Genomic DNA, 20,926 nt, shown 5'->3' with positions numbered 1-20,926 from the left:
TAATGAGTAACAGTGTTATGACATCATAAGGGAGTTTTCTTTTTTATCTGCAGCACTTCAGAAGTTTACTTGAAAGCAAAATTCATCAAATCCAGGTGAACTGTGTCTTTGAAATTTCATTTTAAATAACAATAACTTGCTTGGATGAATTGAGGAGTGTAAAACAAGAACTCTGTTTCAAATTATGTTTTGTTTTCAGGCTTGTACCTAAAACTGTAACATGGTCGGTCATAAATTCTGCTTTGTGAATTATTTACCTGTCTCTAATTATCCAAGTTTGAATAACGTATTTGGGTGTGTTTAAGAAGTCACTACATCCACTTGTTGTGAACTTGCCAAAATTATTATATTGCACTTCTCTGGTGACAAATTGGTCCACATGTGTGCATGAAGCTGCTGTAAAAGTCAAATCATTGCAGTTCAATTTAAATACAGGTAGTCTTTTAATTCTCAATACACAGGAACCCAACTGGACAAAACCAGTTTGTCTAACCAGTTTTTGCATAGGAATTGGCAAACATTGACTACAAACTTGCATGTTTTTCTCTTTGAAGATTACTATAATGATTAGGTTAGTGAATGAAATTATCAGAAATCTTTCTTTATAATGCAAATCCTCTTATAGTAGTGATTTAGCACCCAAGGCATTTAGAAATTCTGTTAAACTTCATCTTGGACCTGCACAGTAATGAAGATTTGTCTGTGAGACTGACCACAGATGTTTACACGTAATACACACTTTCTATTCTCAGCATCTATAAACAGCTTGTGAAATAGTACAAATCCATTTTGACTGTTCACAGGTTTTATTTGTAAATGTAAAGACATCTAAGCAAACTGAGGTCTTTTTCTCTTTTTAAATTTAATTTGTTTCTGGTTTCTTTGCATAACTAAATACCTAGTCTTTTTTTAAAATAAAATTTGTTTGTGATAAGTATTAACAAATTGTAATGAAATCTATAAATGTGTGAAAGAGTAACTATTGAAATACAGGATTAGCATAACAGTTAAGAAAGGTAAAGATGGAACAGCTACTTTCTTGGAAGCAAAAATTCCAAATAAATGTTAGAAGACTTCTAAGAAAAAGGCAGAAAAGGAATAAAATATATCCAAGTGTATCTTTTCGTCATCTTTAAGTATGCCCCATGAAACCTATTCTTAAGCAGCTGTATTTAGGCTACTTGGATTCTGAACTAATGTCTCCTTGAGTCACTGTGCTGTACATGTTTGGTTTCCTGTTATCTATGCCTTTTTGTAACTCTGCACTTGATCCTGTGTGATCATAGGCTAAAAACACAGGGCTGCCTAACTAGGCAAAGTCTCTGTACTTTATTACTCTTCCATAAAAAAAGTGATATAATCTTCAACAAACACAAAAGCTTTTTCCTTCTCTAGTCACAAGAAGAATTTGCCTTGGCTCTGTTGTGTTGTTCATATCTATTCACTTAGGATAGGAAATCTTTATTCTTTTCAAAGAAAGAAACATTCTTAAAACTCTTTAGAAAACTTAAGTGGCATAGTGAGCTTGTAAATCATTAGTATGATGTATTTGCCTTTGAAAGCAATCTATTTGTACAATAAAATGTAATGAAACCCTTTCATTAAAAGTCAGAATGCAACTGTGTTCTTTATGTTTAAGAGCAAGTAGTGTGAGAGGGCAATTGCATTTTCCCCTAAATGAATAATTACAGGAACATTCTTAGCTAGGAAAAACTATGACATGATTCCTTCCTTTAATTTTATGCATCTTTGTTTTTCTACAAAACAGTCAAGTTTTGCAGTTTTGTACAGGGTACCATGCCTCCTTCTAAACTATTTTCCATCCTATAACACAATAGTAAGTGGTGAGTGTATGCTTTCCAGCCTGCAATTATATGGCTACTTGCATATGCCTGTGCTGAAGGGCTTCTAGGTTTGCCATGCTAGTGCAAAGCTAACCAGGTCAAGTACAAGGCTGGGGTGTTAAATGCTCCTGCCTATGCAGCTGGTGTTACCGAGCTAGTTTAGGTCAGCTGAGGCCTGACCACACAGTCACAGAATCATTTAAATCGAGTGTATCCATAAACTTAACACTGCCAATTCTATCTCAGGAGCTTTGTTGCAGTGGCGTTTGGTGTTATGTATAGCCATGTGAAGAACAGGTTTGTGTGACAGTGCCCTGAGACTCTCATTGCTCTCGCTTATTCAGGGGTCTTATCTGTCTTAAATGTTGCAGCGGTAACTCCCTGGATTGATGGAAAGAAGAGGAACAGGCCTGAAAGGTGCATTTCTAGTGGGAACAGAAAGGTAAAGTCGTGGTAGTGCTGTCACTGTATGCTCAAGACATGACTTCTTATTTTCAGGCCCACACAAACTGAGTTTACTCTTGATTTGTGCGTCTACATCTGCACTGTGATCTTGAGCTGCACAACTGTTATCTTGAGCTGTTTTAGAGATTGTTTTAGGGCTGGAAAATAGTAGATGGTTGGTTGTAGTTAAGAGGCCAGAAAGGCTGACTTGATGGTGCCTGTATAAATGATAAGACTTGAATTCATGCAATTTTTATTCCAAGTGGATATAAGCTGTAGTATCATCTTTGGGACTGCCCTATTTTGCTGCAGCGATATGAAAACCGTGTAGCTTATAACTACTAGGCAAATTTAAAAGCAGTTGATCCCTCCATGTTTTTCTAATCCTGGTATCCATAAATATTTTCAGGGGAGGTTTAGATACCTACAGAAATGTCACCAATAGAGATGTGGGGCAGATATAGAACTTACTTTTTGTAACTGCTCACTTCAGACCTCTTAGCAGTAGTTAACAGACACCAGTATCTTTTCTGTTTCTGATGCGATGGATCAGGTGTGGGAAGAAGTTGATACTCCTGATGGTGTGGCTATACATGGAGTTCTCCCCAGAGAATTGCTCTTCATGTTCTGAAGAAACTGGTAGCTCAGTGCCTTGTGAGCTTGAGTAAATTTTTTTTCCTCTAACTCCTGCTATCTCATACAATGAAAACAACTTTCCCCCTTTATTTCTTGAGTTCCACTTCCTTTAATCTACTTTTCTTGAACTCCATATTCATATTTGGCCAAGTGTATCCTTATTTTTCTAAATTATCAAACTATGCCCTTTAATTCTGACCTTTGTCACTGACATGCTGTTATCTCTTATCTGCTCGACAGTATCTTGTGGAGTCTAGGACTGTTGCAATTATTTCTGATAGGCAGGCAGAGAGGAAAAAAAATGTGGCTGGTGTCCTTGAACCTCATACAATTTTTTTTCAGTCTGCAGCAGTTGTCACTAAAAGTTTAGAACTTGTCTGCAAAGGTGTACACTTTTTTTTCTTCTGTTCTTAATGATATATATATATATATATTTTAGTTAAAATAAAGTTAATTACTCCAGGAAAAGAAATGGTAGATTATTCTTGCTTTCTCAGTCCCTGGAGTGTTTCTTCTGAAGATAGAGATACTCAGAAATATATTAACAATGCCGATTTGTTATACACATTTAAAGTCCTTATGTCTTTACTAAATGGTCTCATGTTATGGGATAGGAAGAAAAATTGGAAGAAAAAACTGGGTATCCAGGGAAAGAAATTTCATTTATGCTAGGAAGGCCTTCGTGTCTTGTGATAGGTGGTTGCTAAGAAACTGCCTAAATATGACAAGTTGAAGTGATGGTACAGGGAGATGCTGTTAGACAGAGTCTGTAAAGAGACATAAACAAAACATTCAATTTTATTACCATCCCGGAATGAACCAAATGAGCAATAAACCAGCTGCTAAACTTGTGGCTGAAGGTCATACTAGTGACTAGAGACGGTAATGAATGTTATTATGTACAATACTCTAAGAGTTTATGTCTTGGCTGGAGTGTGGCCACAAAAGCTTACAGATTTTTCAGTAAGGAGCAGGGGAATCAATGTGTGGTCATTTTATCAGTTTGTTCTGACTCTCAGAATTTATTGGCCTGTAAATTGGACTGCATAATTAGTCTGTTATGATCCCTAGAATAATGGGGAGGCGCGTTCTTGCTTTATGGGTTTAGCTCTCATAATTTTTGTTTTCTGAGGTGTATATAGGAGCAGATACCCTGATTTGGAACTGACACTGTCTTTCATGGTTAGGATTGTCTCATTTATTTTTCCTGCTTGGACCAAGTCTATTCAAAAACTAATATTTTTTTTTCCTATGAATTGGACATGTGAAAAGTGCACCTTTCCACAAATAATTCCAGAAAGAAATATGGGTCACATGTTGGTCACTCTCAAATCAGTTTGGACATTTTAACGTAAATTTTATATGTAGTTTCTGATATTCTTTTTCTTTTTTTGATCTTAGATTTCTTGGTTTTCCTCTTCAACTGGGTTTGATCTGTCCTACTCTGTGCTTGATTTGCAATAGAGAGATACACTCAATCTGTGTGTAGTGAGTTTTCAGTTGTGTCTGCTCCTGCTTGAACTTACACAAATATTGTGTTGAGTATGTGGGATGCTACAGGCAGATATGTAGAATTGCTGTGCCTCCTCCTGTACTACTCTGAATGCTGCATGGGACCAGAACTCGTGTAGAATCACAGACAAATTTGTGGAGAAAGGGGACAGAAAACTGGTCAGGTGGAGTGAGAGTGAAAGATGAATATTTAGCATAAAAGAATTACGCCTAGTGAATGAAATGAATGGTGTGGTGTCCATGTTTGTGGAAGCCAGTGACTGTTTTATTCTTTAGATAATCTTGTTAGAACATGCTTTTAAAACTATGTCTTTTCTGCTCTCTCGCATGGTGGTCACCTTAGTGGATGCTGTTTCAGTTACTTCACTGTATGAACATCCAGTTCCCTTCCTCATCCTGGAACTTCCATATGCTCAACTTTTGGAGGTCCATGTCTGTGTTTGGAAGCCTCTACTTCCAGGCAGGAAAAGCTTTCTTAAGAAACAAATCCTCACTCAATGGATTTAGAAGAGAGCCATTGGCATGGAGAAGACAGTCTGATGTAGTGGGCTTGTGAAAGCCAACTTTACCTTAGAAGATGAGACTTTGCGATATTTTCTTTTAACAGAAAGAAACACCGAAATCTAAAAATTCAAGCCTTAAGTCTTGAGCACCTGATGCTGATAAGAAAATGTAAGACCAAAAAGTGTCTGATACAGTTTGTTGTCCTGTGTAAAAGACTTGGGTTTGTTATTAAGAAAAAAACCACTTGATCTGGTTGACTGAAAGACTATTACTATTAATAAAGACTGTATCTTTGTAGGTTATGCTTTAAAAAGTTAAATAAATTCAGCTTTGTAAATGGCTTTGTTTCCCATTCTCTATATGATATCCAGACTCTTGCTGTACTATCAATCCACTAAAAAAACATAAATTGATCTATTTTCTTCACTGTAATACTAATACTAATATCTTTATTTACAATGCTGAATCTGATGAGTTTGCCCAGGTCATGTTTTCAAACTTTCTGTATTAGTGATGAAGATTAGTGACAGACCTAGAGTAAAATGTTGCTAGGAGTGAGAAGTAATAATATTTTACCAAGCTGATGGCTACTGACATGAAAGGAAGAAATAAATTTGGTGAATAGCATTGTGAAATATTGGAAATTTCTGCTTATCATACTCTTGTCATCTTTGTGCTGAGCTAGCTGCCTCCTGGCTAGATCTCTGCTTTATTAAACATTTTGTTTGGTAAATGAAGTATTGGTATGTACCATGTAAAATATCATTGCTGACTGTGTAGTGACATCCCCTCTCAAGAGGTGCATGGGCGAAGCCATTAGCAAATAAAATAGGAAATTCCAGTAATGTTCAGCTAAAGTAGCACCAAGAAGATGCATGAGACCATGAAAACATTAAAGAGATAGCAGCTGGTAGTAGAGTTGTCAGCAAAGCAGCAGCAACATGGTAATGGGAAGCCAGCAAGGACAGCTTTATTAATATGTCCATGTAGCAAATCACTAAAACGGGAATGGCCTTTGAGGTATTATACAAAACTCCACCTAGGTGAACGGAAGCTTCATCAGAATTCTGGTCCAATCACTGTCAGACAACCCTGTGTGCAACACTGAACTTAATTTGCAGGTAGGAAGCATGGAAAACCCTCACTGGATAGAAACTTGCTTACAGTAATCATAAAGATGATCTGAACAACTCATGGATTTGGTTGCTTTGATTTTCTTAGGAAGTAGATTAGACTAGCCCAGGAGGAAAATAAACAGATCCATGACGTTTAAGCACTTCAAACCTGTTTTTGTGTTCTTTATAAGAAAAGTAGTGGTTTCCTACCTTCATGTAGTCCCAAGCAGAAATTGCCCCCACTTGTTTGTGTGGTCCCTTCCTACCTCTTACCATGTATTTTTATTTGACACAAACAGTAGGAGGAAGGGTTAGAGATACAAGATTAATCCTATGTGATTATGCAGTAGAGTGCTTCCTTAAAGTAAAATAAAAAGACATGTTTTGTTTTAAAATAAGTTTTTTCCTTTTGAATGCCTTTTCCGAGGTAAATTTCTATTCCTGTATACACAGACCTGATTTTATCTAATGTCTTTCTCTGTGCAACTGTGTTAAAAGCAAAAGACTTTTTGCCTAGGAATGATAGTTAGAAGGAGCCTTGCCAATGCCAAAGAAGAACTAAAGCTTTGGTGCATTTCTTTTCCCTTGATGGTTTTGTATTTCACATGACTTAAATTTACATAGGCCTCACATCCTTCCTGCATGAAGAGCACAGAATTGACATTGTTCAGAAACAAAATTCCTACTTGCAGTCTGGATATTGCCTTATTTGGTTTTGCTTTTGTTTTTGCCTTGATTTGTTTAATTTCTTTAATTCCAAGTGATTTGTTGTATATTCTTGTCCTGTGCAGAGCATTTTTTGAGGCATTTGCAAGTTGAGGGATTTCATCTGTTGCTGTTACCACCACAAGCACAGTTCCAATACCACAGTTTAGCTCTTGTGACTGTGCACTTGTGAGAGAAGATTGTCTGTCTATCCTGACCTCTGCTTCTCTTCAAATGTGAGAGAAGGCAGGGAATTACCTGAACTGAGGTGATGATGAAGGCTGCTGCTGAAAAATACAGATATGGTGACCTGAAATCTGTCATTCCTGGAGGTATTTAAGAGACCCGTAGATGTGGCATTTGAGGACATGTTTTAGTGGTGGACTTGGCAGTGCTGGCCTCAGTGGCTTTAAAGGTCTTTTCCAGTCTAAATGATTCCATGCTTCTGTCTCACTTGTAGCTGTAGGGCCCATCTGGTTGTGCTGTGTAGGGCCGCAGAGAAGGAAGGATTCCACAACACTCTTCTGCAAATGAATAAGGCCCATGATTGGACACACATATTTTTTCTTTTTTATTTAAAAAATATTTTTTAATCCTCTGAGGCTAATAGGCATACAGTGTTCAGCCTAATGGGAAGATTTATTTTAATGTACACATCAATTAAAACTGATTTTTGTACCAGTATTTGCCATTTGAGAGAGTTTGTGCCACATCAGCTACTTATAAAGAAATTGCAATTAAGCAGGGATAGGTTATAACAATAGAGCCTCATTAGTCTAAAATACCTCTGTGCATGTTCTAATGAGGAGCTTAACACATTGTACAAACAGCACCTAATGAAGTTAATGCCACCCTTGAGAGTTGAGTAACAGTAGACCTGTTTTTACAATTACATTAAGTGAAACTTGAAGATGTGAGGGTATTTGGGGAAGGTTAAAAGAACTCGACTGATTTTAATCTAGTCTCTGTTACCAATTAGTGCTGAATGTTTAAAAAGCCTGCTCAAGCAGCCCATGTCATTCAAATAAGTGAGGCAGGGAGAGCCTTCAAAATTTCAGCTCTTCGATTTGACCGGCAATACAGGACTGTGTACTTGAAAACCATTTTACTTTAAATGAATTACATAAAGCAATGGTTTGAGTCATTTTTCAGTAGATAGTATTGCTTAAAGGAGCTGAATCATGGTAATTTTAGTCTGTCCATGTCTGCATGCATTCCTCAGATAATGGTAATGGGGTTTAGGTTTTTAGCAACCTTTTTACAAATCTGTTTTAATATTCTTATGGCTAATTTTCCTCTCCCTTGAATGAAGATGAACAAATTTAAAACACATTAGTGCAGCAAAGTTGACAACTTTGTATCAGTATATTTAGAAATTTGTATCAGTAATTAGTATATCTAGAAACATGTTTGAAAAGCACTTTTAAAGGAAGCACTTTTAAAATCTTTACTAGATCTAACATTAACCTTTTTTTACTTTTCAGTGCTAACATAGTTTATTATTAAAAATTAGAGGAATTGAAATATTTATCAGATCATTAACTCTCTAGTACGCTGTATTCTATGGTGAACAATAAAATATGTGGTGAGCTACCTTGTAAGCTAATAGCGTAAGAAGTTGTTGATTTGAGGAGATCAATCTTTCATGTTTTAACCTATGTTTTGTAGGTCAGTTTGCTATGCCAAAGTATCAATTTGTTATTGGTAGTACAGTAGTACCCTATGTGAACAAAGGCTGTTTATGCTTAAACAGAAGACATAGCCCAGTGTTCTAGTAAAACTGGAAACAATGCTTCAAGGCTTTTAACATCTTTAACTTCACTAATATTGTTTTCAATTACTAGAAATTAAAATTTTTAATAAGTATTGCCTATGAATTTGCTGAACGATCTAATCTGGTAAGTTATTTGTGCTAATGAAAGAAAATATCAGAAATATTTTATTTTCTTGGTTGCTAGTTTTCTTGGTAACCTTTAACATTTTTGTCAGTTTTATATCTGAAAGATTAAATTAAACCTCTGCAGTCACACTTTGAATCAATTTTGGTTCATAATCAGAATTGTTGCATAGTTTAAGAAGTTTGTATTTTATGCCCACAGTTCTAAGGCTATGTCAATCCTATGTGATAGAATTATAGAATCATGACAGTTGGAAAAGACCTCCAAGATCATCAGGTCCAACCTGTGCCTGAACATCTCCATGACAAATAAACCTTGACACTGAGTGCCATGTCCAGTCTTTTCTTGAACACCTCCAGGGACAGTGACTCCACTGCCTCCCTGGTCAGTCCATTCCAATGCTTAACAACCCCTTCAGTGAAAACCTTCTTCCTGATGTCCATTGCTTGAGGCTATATCCTCTTGTCTTCTCTTTAAAACAACGTCTTTAAAAATGCTCTTCGAAGTCACTGATTTATACTAGGTTCTAGAGGAATGATGGTGACTTTGGATACATAGGCAGTTTTCACCAGCAGATTTGCTTCCTCTGTATTGTTACTCAGGCAAGCACTGTATTTGTTATTTACCTGAGATGTTGAAGCTAACTTTTGGGTTCAGCCTTGTTTCTGAGCTTTTCATGAGACACCAGAAAAAGTAGACTGTAATGTGATTCTTCCATGACCATCTGCAATTGCTGTCTTGAACTCTTTGTGAACTTTATTTAGGCCTCCAGCAATAAGAAACCTATTTTCTAAATTCTATTGAATCTGCTAATGATTGTACCTTCACTGTCTCTCATTATCACTCTTATTCTTCTGATACAGTCTGCTGTATGTTAATAGCTTAGTGCTTTACACACTTTGTCCCTGCCCTTTCAGTAAAATTTCTTTTTGACTCAATATTCTTTGCCTCCTGATCCTACATGTCTCACTTTTGTGTGTGTGTATGTATAAAACTCTCTTTTTCCAAGAGAAAATTACCATCTTTTGTGAGTTAGCTACCATTTTCATACCAAAATTTCCTGAAAATACTATATATTTCCCCCCTGCCCCCTTCCTGGTATGCATTCAAGGTTTATAGAAGTTAGACTGTTATACACTGTTATTTTGAAATGAAGACAAGCCATCTGGAAAAACTCAACTTTCTCTTTGTGTGTGGTGAACTTATGATATTTATCAATGAGTAAATTGGAAGAGGTTCAGGACATATTCTGTTTCCTACAGTCTAAGTTTTGCTATTTTTGCATCTGCAATGTAAATTATTTTCAAACCTGACTATTACTTTGAATCAATAAAATGAGAGGTTTCTTCCAGGCTATAAGTTAATACATGTTTGAATAATACACATTATCACTAGAGCAGCCTAAGAATTGGATTATTTTAGAAAACAACATTTAAAAAAGAGAGAACATATATCTAAGCCAAGTTTAGTTTTCTGATCTAATGTTGCCTCAAGAAAGAGATTTGATGGAGACCATCACACCATTCACACGAATGATGAGGAGAAATCTGATTAAAAAATTCATCTGAAACTTGATACTTTTTTTTTTTTTTTCCCCCCCTAAAAATTGCTGCCCTCCGTGGTTATTTTCCTGTCCTTTTTTTTTTTTTTTTTTATATTTTTCTAAGACAAAAGTGCTCAATATATGGGAAAACAGCACCATCTAGCGCGTCCTGCCACCCCGGTGGCCTGTGCTGGGGGACGTTTGCTTTTCTTTCCCGTGGAACCGCAGACATGGACCCACACCGCCATCTCTCTTGCTGGTGCAGCAGCTGCCAGTCCCCGTTTGCTTGGGATGGGGCCTAATTCAAATTACAGACTGCAGATCCTGCAGTTAATAAAGCATTACACAGAAATTCAGCACGTGGCTTTTCTACAGCTTGGGATGAGTTCAGGATCTTTAAGAATTCATTGATTTATTTAATTGTTCTAAAACTAATCTGATGACATATCAATTAAAAGCATCCTTATCAAAGTTCCCTATTTGAGAAAGCTCTTGATTATCTCTGCAGTGCATTTATGATTATTAATAGAGCTCTTCAGCAATGGTCTTTCTTTCAAAGAAAACTTTTTCTACTGTGAGGCATTCACCCTTCTGACTCTCACAAAATATCTTAAATGTAGATTTTTTTTTTTTTTTTGGCAAGAATTTAAGTTAAAACTATGTTAAGTGGTTGAGCCAAGAATGATGGACAAACAAGAAAGTTGATATCTGAAGGCAGCCAGATGCCGAAACAGGTGTTTAATAATTTATTTTTTGTGAATTATTTGTTAGTTTTAGTGCAAAATCAAGACATTTATAAGTAAAAAGAAGTTTAATAATTTTTTCCTATTTTTTTTCTATGTGGCTTTTTACTCAATGTTGTTTAATCATGTGTCAACATTGCATTTTCTACATTTGAGGTTACTAGATAACAGCTAACATGTGTCCACCAGGTGAGAGTATTTGTGAGATATGTAACCTGTATCTTATTTTGTGATTGGGATGTTTGTCATTTGTTATTTATGAGGGAGGATATAAAAGTTAAGGTGAAGAATTCAGAGGAACAGATTCATAGGAAAGTTGGAAGGGGCCTTAAAGACCATCTATTTCCAACCCTCACATCAGGGGTACATCTTCCACTAGATCACATTGCTCAGGGCCCCATTCCAACCTGGTTTTGAATGCTTCCAGAGATGGGGCATTCACATCTTCTCTAGATAACCTATTCCAGTGCCTTGCCACTCTCACAGTAAAGAATTTCATACTGAAGAACTGATATACTTCATAGTGTGAAGCTCTCAACCTGTTTCCTATTAAATGTCTGTCTCGTTTCTTCATATGCACAGATGCACTTAGTTTTGATACTGCTCTTCTTTCCTTTGTAGCTCCCCTCAATACTAAAGACAAAGGAGTATGATCGAGGGAGAACATGTTGACAGACTGAACCTCTGGATGTAAACCTGCATAAAAATCTTACAGCAGTATTCAGCTGGAAAAAATGAGCTTGCATAGCTAAGTGAAACTTCACTTGAAGCTGGAGAAAGAGAAGTGGCACAGTGTTGTGGTTTCACCCTAGGCAGCCACCAACCCTGCGCAGCCACTTGTTCATCCCCTGTCAGCAGAGAGAGAATCAGAAAGGTAAAGGTGGGAAAACTTCCGAGTTGAGATAAAGATGGTTTAATAGAGAGAAAAAAATTCCATGTACACAAGCAAAGCAAAAAAAGGAAATTATTTCACTACTTACCATGGCAGGCATGTGTTCAGCCATCTCCGGGAGAGCTGGCTGGGAAGACAAATGCCATCACTCCAAATATTCCTCCCATTCTGCTTCTTCCTTCCAGCTTTATGTACTGAGCATGATGTCACATAGTCTGGAATATCCCTTTGGTCAGTTTGGGTCACCTGTCCCAGCTGTGTCTCCTCCCAACCTCCCATGCACCCCCAGTTTCCTTGTCAATGTGGAAGTACAAAGAGAAGAAAAGGGCATGGGTCTGTGTAAGCCCTGCTCAGCAATAACAAAAATATTTCTGTGTTATCAACCCTATTTTCAGACCTAATTAAAAACACAGCCCCAGATCAGCCACTGTGAAGGAAAGGAAATTAACTCTACCCCAGCTGAAACAACCCACACAGTCCTAAAACTGATATAGAAATACATAAATTGTTGGTTGGTATTAGCCAGAAGTGCTTCTCACTGAGTACTTGAAATTATATGTGGAAGTGACTACATCTTAAATTATGAAAATTCAGTGCAAGCTCTTCATTAGAATTCTTTATGGGGGAAAAAATATTTGTGTGATTTTCTTGTTTGGCTTTTGCATTTTCAAAAGAACTCCTCAACCCTTGGTTAAAAAGGACTTTTAGATTCTCAAACTCACTTTTAGATTCCTTAGGACCAAAGGTATATGAACAACATTTTATGAATTACTCTCTCTTGAAAAAGATGGATAGAAGAGAGGTCAGAAATATCCATTTTTCCATAAAGTGTGCTGAAGTGTTCTACTTTACTTTCTTTTCACCTACGTCTATCTGTTTCTGAACTCATGACTTTTGAAGGCTTCTGCAGTGTTTGACACTATTTTCTAATCTGGAGACTGAATTTTTCTGCCCAATTTCTCTACACAGTGAGTAGTTGTACCGCTTGCCTTCAGATAGTCACAAAGTGCATAGTCAGGGTGTTGGATAGCTAGAATAGCAGATTGCCCATATTTGCGTCATATTTAAGCTAGTTATTTTGTGCTTTTGCTTATGAGAATAAGCTTTTTGGTCCTGAGAAACAGTACTGTAGAAATTAAAACAAAGATTGAGTGTGTTTAAGCTCTGTTTCATCGTAAGTGCTAAATTTCATGATTTAGTTACATAGATGCAGGACCAAGTACCTTTTTAATGGACATTATGTGTCCTTTCATGGCTCCTTGGATCTTGACACAGCTAGGGTGGGGAGGCTGGAAGAAACGTTGCTTCAGATTTTCCAAATCTGATTATTAGTATATTCTTTTCCTCTGTTAAATTGCATCCTTATTCTTATAGGTTTCTTTCTTCAAGCAGTTTTTTGGCTTGTAAGAGGTTGCAGTCCTTTTGCCACTAAAGAAGAGAATATCTAGTATCCTCTTGATTTTTTTTTTCCTGAGGAAGGTACTTCTTCAGGTATTTCAGTGTTAAAAGTAAAGTGTCATCCACTGTATCTTTTGTTGTTGTTGTTATGGTAACAACTGGATGAGCTAGTGCATGCTAGGAAAGACTTGGAAGTATTTTGATTTCCTATTATGATTGATTTTATTGTATGAAACCTTTGTGTGCAGGAAGACAGAAGGGTGTCAGCACACTTCTTTCAGCAAGAACACCATTGGCAAGAAGGAACAATTAATTTTGGTAACGCTACCAATATTACTTATTGAATGGACTTCATTGTAGTAAATGCAAAACTCTTCCCTCATCTGCCAGTCAATCAAAATGCAGGCAATTGTGTGCTGTTGGCAAATTGGCCTTTCAGCTCATCCCAAATCATGGAAATTAAATCCAAAGTGTGCAGATAGTGATATGTAATCTCCAAGGCCAGTAATAAAGCTAGATAAAACTGCTAGCTGAACATGTCTGTGTTCACTTACCCTCAGAGGAGTTTCAGCTGGTATTTTAAATTCATGATGCCTTGCTCTTATTTCAGGGTTCAGAATATCTAGTCTGTAAAGGTTAAAGAGTATGTTGGTGAAATGTGCAAGGAGTGTAGTGAAGAAAGCAAGGCTGTCTGGGTCTGTGTTGCTTATATTGAGAGTACATAGCAAAGGCTGTACTGAGTTCTGTGTTGCTTTTTGATTTTGGGTTATGCAGTATCAAAAATACATGCCTACCCTGTGAGGCTTCAGCTTTTATTCTTGATATCTCATTTGGTCTCTGTATAGTTGTTTTGATTATTTGGATAAAAAATGTGCTCTTGCTGTACTTAACAGAGCAATAGTGTCTTCAGTTTCTCACATAGAGTTAGAAATGCCATTCTAAACTGAACTAGTGGCTGGCTACATCTGTAAAATGTTTCTGTATCTGAAAATACAACTATTACTGACATAGAAAAGGCAAAGAATTTAAAAGAAGATTTTTAATAGTCTACACAAATTTATGGTTTGTGTGATTGGAATACTTTTTTTTTTTCCAATCAATAATTCTATACCTTGCATGACCAGGAATGGGATTTAGTTTTATTAAAAATTAGGGTGCAAACAGCTGAGGCTTGCTGGCAAAGTACAGCTCTCATTCTTGAATCTTCATATTTCTAGGATATGATTTCAAGAAAATAAAAGAAGACAGGAGAACGCATATATTGCTGCACACCCTAAAACACAGGAATACTCTGTAAATCTCTAGGTTGACCTAATCAGATGCCTAAGTGCTCTAACTTGGAGTATGTCACTTTAGGTAAGTTCAAAGGGTGGAGGGCTGTCCTTGTAAACATGCAGAGGAAATGACTGCTGCAAAATGATGCTGAAAGCCTAAAAGTCTATTAGGCCCCATGCCTTGGTGCACTGTTGGAAAACTATGGGGGCAAGGAGTTGGGCCACTTTGTGCATCAGTTGCAGGGAGGCACTTGTGCCACCTCAGAGCTGCAACTTCCAGACACTTCACCTTGTACCTCAGGTGATGCAGGATTAAAAGAAGGCTGACATCCATGAAGGGGTACTGAGCGGAGATAATCTTGTTTGGTCAGAACAAGGTGTTGATAACATCAAGGTTTGTGGGTGCAATCCCTGTATGGGCCATTTACTTACAACCTGGAGTTGATGATCCTAGGGTCCCTTTCAACTCAGAATATGCTGTAAGTGTGTATGTGAGATAAGAGGGTCCATGCTGCTTCCCAAGGAATCTACAAATGTGTGTGTGCATATGTGTCTAGGAAGGGGTGTGTGTGTCCATCTCTGTTTGGAAAGATAAAGTCATCAGCTTCACCAGAATGCTCCTCTTAACAAATCTTTGGTAATCAGTGCATGTTTAGAAATGCTTTTTTTCTTTGAGGGATGCTAGATCAGCTTTACAAGGTGCTTTCTTGTCCCATGCTGGAGGGACAGAGGAAGCTGAGTCTTTCAGCTGAAGGGACTCATCTTGGGCAGAAGTAGATGATGTTTTTCCTTGAGATGACTCCCGTTCACATTGTCTTGTCAGGGTTAGAGCAGAGTGATTCCTAGCCATAGGCATTTCTCTGGTCAGCTGGGCTTGGTCCTGCCAGACAGCAAATGCCAAGGAACTGGCGCTGGCTGGTTGCAGGTTCCAAGAGGAAGCTCTCAAATGTCACCGTGATGCTTCATGGTGGTGACATTGCAGCCTGGAGCTTGTGTCCTGGCATGCTGCAGCAGCAAGAGGGGAAGATGATAAATAATAGTTACCACTTTTCATTTCCAGAGCTGCAGGTGTTTGGACTCAGGAGTCGAGCAGCAAATCCAGCTGTTGTGAAATGGTGTAGGCAGTGTCAGGGCAGTACAGAGTCTTGCTGTCTATAAGAGATGTTGGCCAGGAACGAAGAGGGAAGACTGCAGCATTAGGTGTCAAGTGTCCCACTGTGAAAGTTAGCCAGGTGGGCACCTTTCCCCCATGCAGAAGCATCTTTGTCATTTTTGCTGAACTAGTGGCTTTGAAGCTCCTGCTTCAGAGCCTCTTGAGCCAGAGTTTTGATGTCCAGGTCTTCAGCCAGTGCCCAGCTTGTTGGGGTTGTGGGATGGCTCCTAGCCTGGACTTTGGAATTTATGCTGCAAAGGCAAGTCAGGCTAGGAGAAGTATCTGGGATTTGGGCATGCAGGGGCCCTGGCATGGCCAGAGCAGGGGCTGTGCCAGAATGGACACCCATGGGAAGCAATGTGTGCCTGAAGGGAGGCAGGACAGCCCCAGAGGCCTGCAGAGCTGCTGTGCCTTACTGCAGGCATAGAAAAGTGTGCAGATTCAGCTACGAGGTGCAACGTCTCCAGTTCCTTCTGCTTGAGCCTTACAAGAGTTCTGTGATTTCAGTAGCATTCCTTTAGTCCAGTGATGCTCCCAGATTTCAGCAACCTCCCCATGTCTGCTCGTAGGAGCAACTGGATTTAAACCATTAAGTGCATTTTGCAAACAATCCAAATGGGAGGAATGCAATGTCTGCCTCCAATTTCTCTGCCTGGGATCCTATGCTTTCATTTTATATTTAAAATTCAGAACTCAAGTAAACAAAATCTGTTATGTCTTACAAACATTTTAAATTATACACTCCCTACCAGAGAACTCAATTTGTGAATGTTATAATTTTGGACCATTCACACACAGAGAAACATACACACACCTGTACACTATTTGCCACAATCTTGAAGTTCTTTCTGACAGTCTGTGTTTCTTTCTGACAGCTGCTGCTTCATGAACAAGTCCTAATGCTGTATCGAAACTTATTACTTCATAACCACAATATAATTTTAATGACCATATTAAGCCTCAGTAGCTCTGATCTGATCTGCCAGTGACTTGCATTTGTATTATATTATTTCATTATTCTGTGCAGTGTCTGTTTTGCTACATAGTATTTTCAAATACTTTTTCCAAATTAGTACTGTAACAATAGACTCTTCATTCAATAAAGTGACTTTTAAACTTAATTTTTGTGCTAGTTTTTTGGAATGGAGTCTAAAGATATCACAAGAAAGTGAAGATGTAAAGTTGGGTTCCAAAGCAGGAGAGCTACAATTTGTTGCAAAAATATGAAGGAGTCGTTCCCTTACATTTATGAAGCACCAGTTGAATTAATCTTGATCATGATATTCAAGTACTTTTAAAACTCCAGGTGCCACAAAACCAGAGACAGAAAAAGGCCTGACAGTGTTCACAGCATGTGTGGTATCTCTTTATCGAGTAGCACAATACTCAATTAGCAGGTACTGAAAAATGAAAGACATTAAATAGTGGTAGCTCAACTGTCTTGCTTTCTGGGGAGGCAGTGCTCTCCTCAGGAGCAATTTGTGTCCCTTCTGGAGTGTTTGCAGGTTGATTGCCTGTCTGCTGCTGCACTAGGGCTGCAGATGAGAGGCAGCTGAGGTGTGAAAGCTTGCTTTTTTAATCTTAGAAGTGTCTGGAATCTAAACTGCATAAACCATCTTATTTTTGAACAATTACTGCATACCACACATGGTAGTGTGCTAAGACATGCAATGATAATAATAGTAAAAAAAGCTTAGAAAAATTAAATCACGTTTGACCCTGCAAATAAATGTAGCAAATTATATTGCAGGTTTTCAGGAAGCATTTGCTGTAGTGACATGTTATATCTGAGGGGCTTCCTACTCTGCAATGGCTTTCAGTTACATGAAAGGATCTGTTCTGTAGAGTCTACTTTATATGAAAACATAGGAACTTGAAGAATTTGGTGTTCTTTGCAAAAATTAAACTTGGAGGATATGATTTTACTGATCAGATGGAGATGCAGAAAGACTTAAGCTGCTGATTTCATTTGCAACATGTATTTAAGAAAAGAAAAGATACTGAATGAAAACTCTGAAAAGCCACGTATACTTTACAAAACAGCTACAACCTGGCAGGTAGTGGCTTTGGTCCATTTCTGAAGGTAGATAGTGCCTGAAACTGTAGAGATGATTTGAGAATTTGGAATACTACAGTCAAAGAAACTGTAGTCGATGACATGTGGAGATCTAAGCTGTTGTCTAGAAAAAAATTACATTGGCCCTTATAATTAGCCACACAGAGAGACACACCCTTACCTATAGGGTGGAAAAAGCTTACATCAGTACTTAAATTTGCAAACCTTAGCAGAGTTTGCCTAGTATGGGAAAAAATAGGAACTACAATACAACTGCCATAAGATTACTCTTTAAGTGTAAGAGGAATTCTTCAGGCCTAATGTAGTGTGTAATGTACTGAGTTTTTAACATTTTTGTTTGCTTGTCTGTTTGGAGTTTTAGTTGGTTGGTTTTTGCTTTTGTTTTAATATCAGCTGTGCATTGTCTAGTGTTCTGGCAGAAGAGTAGTTTTAGTAATATTGACACCGAAGAAAGGTTTATTTGTTTCCAGAGACCAATTTTATATCCTGTGAGGCAAGCAGGACTTAACTCTTACGATCAAATAGGGAATTGGGACAGATGTTACATGAAAAAACTCTAGGCAAGATAACACCTGTTATTAGATAAATATGTAAATGTGTCTGACAACTTTCAGAGAGCACTTGTAAGACACAGTCTGAGAAAATCTGTCTGTGGTAAAGAACTCAGCCAGGGCAGTAACAGAAATAAAAATACAAAAGCTACAAGCTAGGTGGCTTCAATTCTTAAAAAACCAAAAACCAACCCCCCCCAAAAATCCAGCAGAAAATCCCAGTAACTGGAATGAATTCTCCAAGAGAGAATTCTGCAAGAGTGTGGAAGAAAGCCATAGACTCCTCATTATGTGTGGAAGTTTTCCAGTTTCCATTTCCTGCAAAGGAGAAAAAATTTTGAGAAGAGAGCTTAATTAAGAATAGATTTTTTTTTTTTAAATTTAGGAAACTTCTGTCAGCTTCCAGGATAAACTGTAGGGGTAGAGGATGAAGAACAGAAACATTTGCACAATACATTTTTGTTGTGAAACATTTTTTCCAAAGCAGGTTTTTTTGTTTAAAAAAAATTAAATCCTTGAAAGGTGCCACTTGATTTGACTTGAGCATTAGAATAGAATCTACAAAGTCTGGAGTCCCTTGCAACCATGCCACATTGAAATATTTTCCTCATTGAAATATTTTCCTCATTGAAATATTTTCCTCAGCAGCAGTAATACTGTTGGCTCTAATCATGCCCTCAATTGTTTGAGTAATATTAATGAATTTAGTCTGTTTGGATGTATGCATTTGAAATAGTTTGAGGCTGGGAGACAAATGCAGGTGGACTGTTCATTTCATACATGCTGCAAAGAGGCTTATGCAATAAAGTAGCATAAAGGGGTAGGTGAATTGTTCCCAACCACTCTTAAAAGATGATTTAGGAATACTACAGTTTCCAGCAAGATATAGCATATCTTCATGTGTAAGTAAATGGACAGTCTCTCAGAGGGTGCTTTTCCTACTGCATTTTGAACAGTCAGTGTGCTTGCACAGTGTACTGAACAGTAGTGATGTTAACAAGAAAATAGTAATAAACATTTGGAGTATGAGGTTTGTGGAGATTGAGCGATATGTAGACAGGAGTATTTGATGACTAACGCAGAGAAGAGAGGTCTTAAAACTAAGACAGATGAAACTTGTCCACGAGAATTTAATTTTCATTACACAAAGTCTTACTGAAATTTTTATAGGTCACTCAAGCCAAACTCCTGCAAACGAACCGAAGAGAACAACCCCAATACCAGAACGCCAAGCCAAAATGCTCATTAATTATTTGCATGTTACTTCTAACCCTGAGCATCCCAGTTCACATACATGTTGAGATTTCACAATTAAACTTTACCAAATGGAAATTCTGTCCTGAAAACTTGAAAAATCACATTGTGCTGACTTGAAAAAGTTTGTCATCATAATGTTAGCTTTGACTTCCGTGCTTTCATTTATCATCAGTAAAAGCAAAGGAATCATAGTGCTCCTTTACCTTGTGGAGTATTCAAAGGAGCACCTAAGACAACGTGATGGGTGACAAACACTTGACTTTTATACAGAAATTAGCAGGTCACAGCATCACAGAACATTGTGTTGGAAGGGACCTATGAGGATCATCAAGTCCCACTTTTGGCCCATACGGGGACTGTATCCACAACCTTGATGTTTTAAGCACCAGGGTTTAACAAGCTGAGCTGATCTCAGGGTCAATATTCAGAATAAAATGTGGGGAATATACTAAAATGTGAGTCTGTGCTGAGTAGTAAGAGCAACATTATAGTGCTGAGTACTTTCTCTTCAATGAGCATCTGCATCCCAAGCCACTCAGATGACTGTCTTGTAGAAAGAAATTTGATTGTGTAATTAAGGCTACTACTGCACACAAAGTAGAAAAAACTTGTACACTTGAGTCTCTTTGCTTCTATCACAACTGATATAAACACAAATCTGAATAGGTATGGGGGCCTGGAAGAATATTTTCTTTTGTCAAGTCTTAAATCCTCTCTAGTGAAGTTTTAGAGAAGGGGATCCTACTCTTTCCACTGTCGTGTTTGTCTAAAGGTGTTTCAAAAGGCTCTTCTAGAAGACAGAGGAACCCCTTGAAGACTGCTTCAGTCTCTTCTGGGATGGGAAAAATGTGTGTACCCAGTGTGCCACAGGAAAGATAACCGAAATTCTGAGTGCAGTTATTCTTGCTTGAAAGAGAAAGGAGAGATAATTAAATAGGGAGGAGGCACTGATATTTCTGTCTGCCTAACCTGCCTATAGGAATGTCATAAATAGCTCACAGTCTTCAAAACTTATGCATGAATTATAGAAAAGATAATATGTCTTTCTGTGTTATTTCTCTAAATGAGGAAAGGCAGCAGTAAAGATAGCTGAAGAAAGTGGACACATGGTGATCCTGAGGACAGAAATCTGGGTTCCTAGCATGGATTGGTGTTGTCTCTGGAGCACTCCAGGTGCTATGTCATATATGAGTACACTTAGCTACCCTGATGCTACAGCTTTTTGAGGGTATTTTCTTTACATGTCTTGATTCCTTCTGAGACTGCAGTTCAGTGAATGAGAACCATATATGAGCAAGATAATGCTGATATCCACTTGGCAGTTTATTCTGTACTCTAGAAAAATCAAGGTATTTTGCAAGACAGCAAGCACCTTGAAAC

At 37.7% G+C, this 20,926-nt stretch overlaps 1 long non-coding RNA gene across 1 annotated transcript; it reads left to right on the top strand.

Moving 5' to 3' along the window:
• Window positions 1–2,007: 2,007 nt before the first annotated feature.
• On the top strand, window positions 2,008–5,608 carry LOC136288891 (uncharacterized). Its single transcript, XR_010720632.1, has 3 exons — window positions 2,008–2,141; window positions 2,216–2,286; window positions 4,780–5,608. It is a non-coding gene; the product is annotated as an uncharacterized lncRNA (long non-coding RNA).
• The last annotated feature ends 15,318 nt before the right edge of the window (window positions 5,609–20,926 follow it).

The sequence above is a fragment of the Chamaea fasciata genome, unplaced genomic scaffold (genome assembly GCF_029207755.1).
Source record: "Chamaea fasciata isolate MVZ Bird 193981 ecotype frontalis unplaced genomic scaffold, bChaFas1.0.hap1 SCAF_4, whole genome shotgun sequence".
Taxonomy (NCBI): domain Eukaryota; kingdom Metazoa; phylum Chordata; class Aves; order Passeriformes; family Sylviidae; genus Chamaea; species Chamaea fasciata.
Note: the sequence above shows the minus strand (reverse complement) of the source record. Positions and strands in the feature narration are given on the sequence as shown.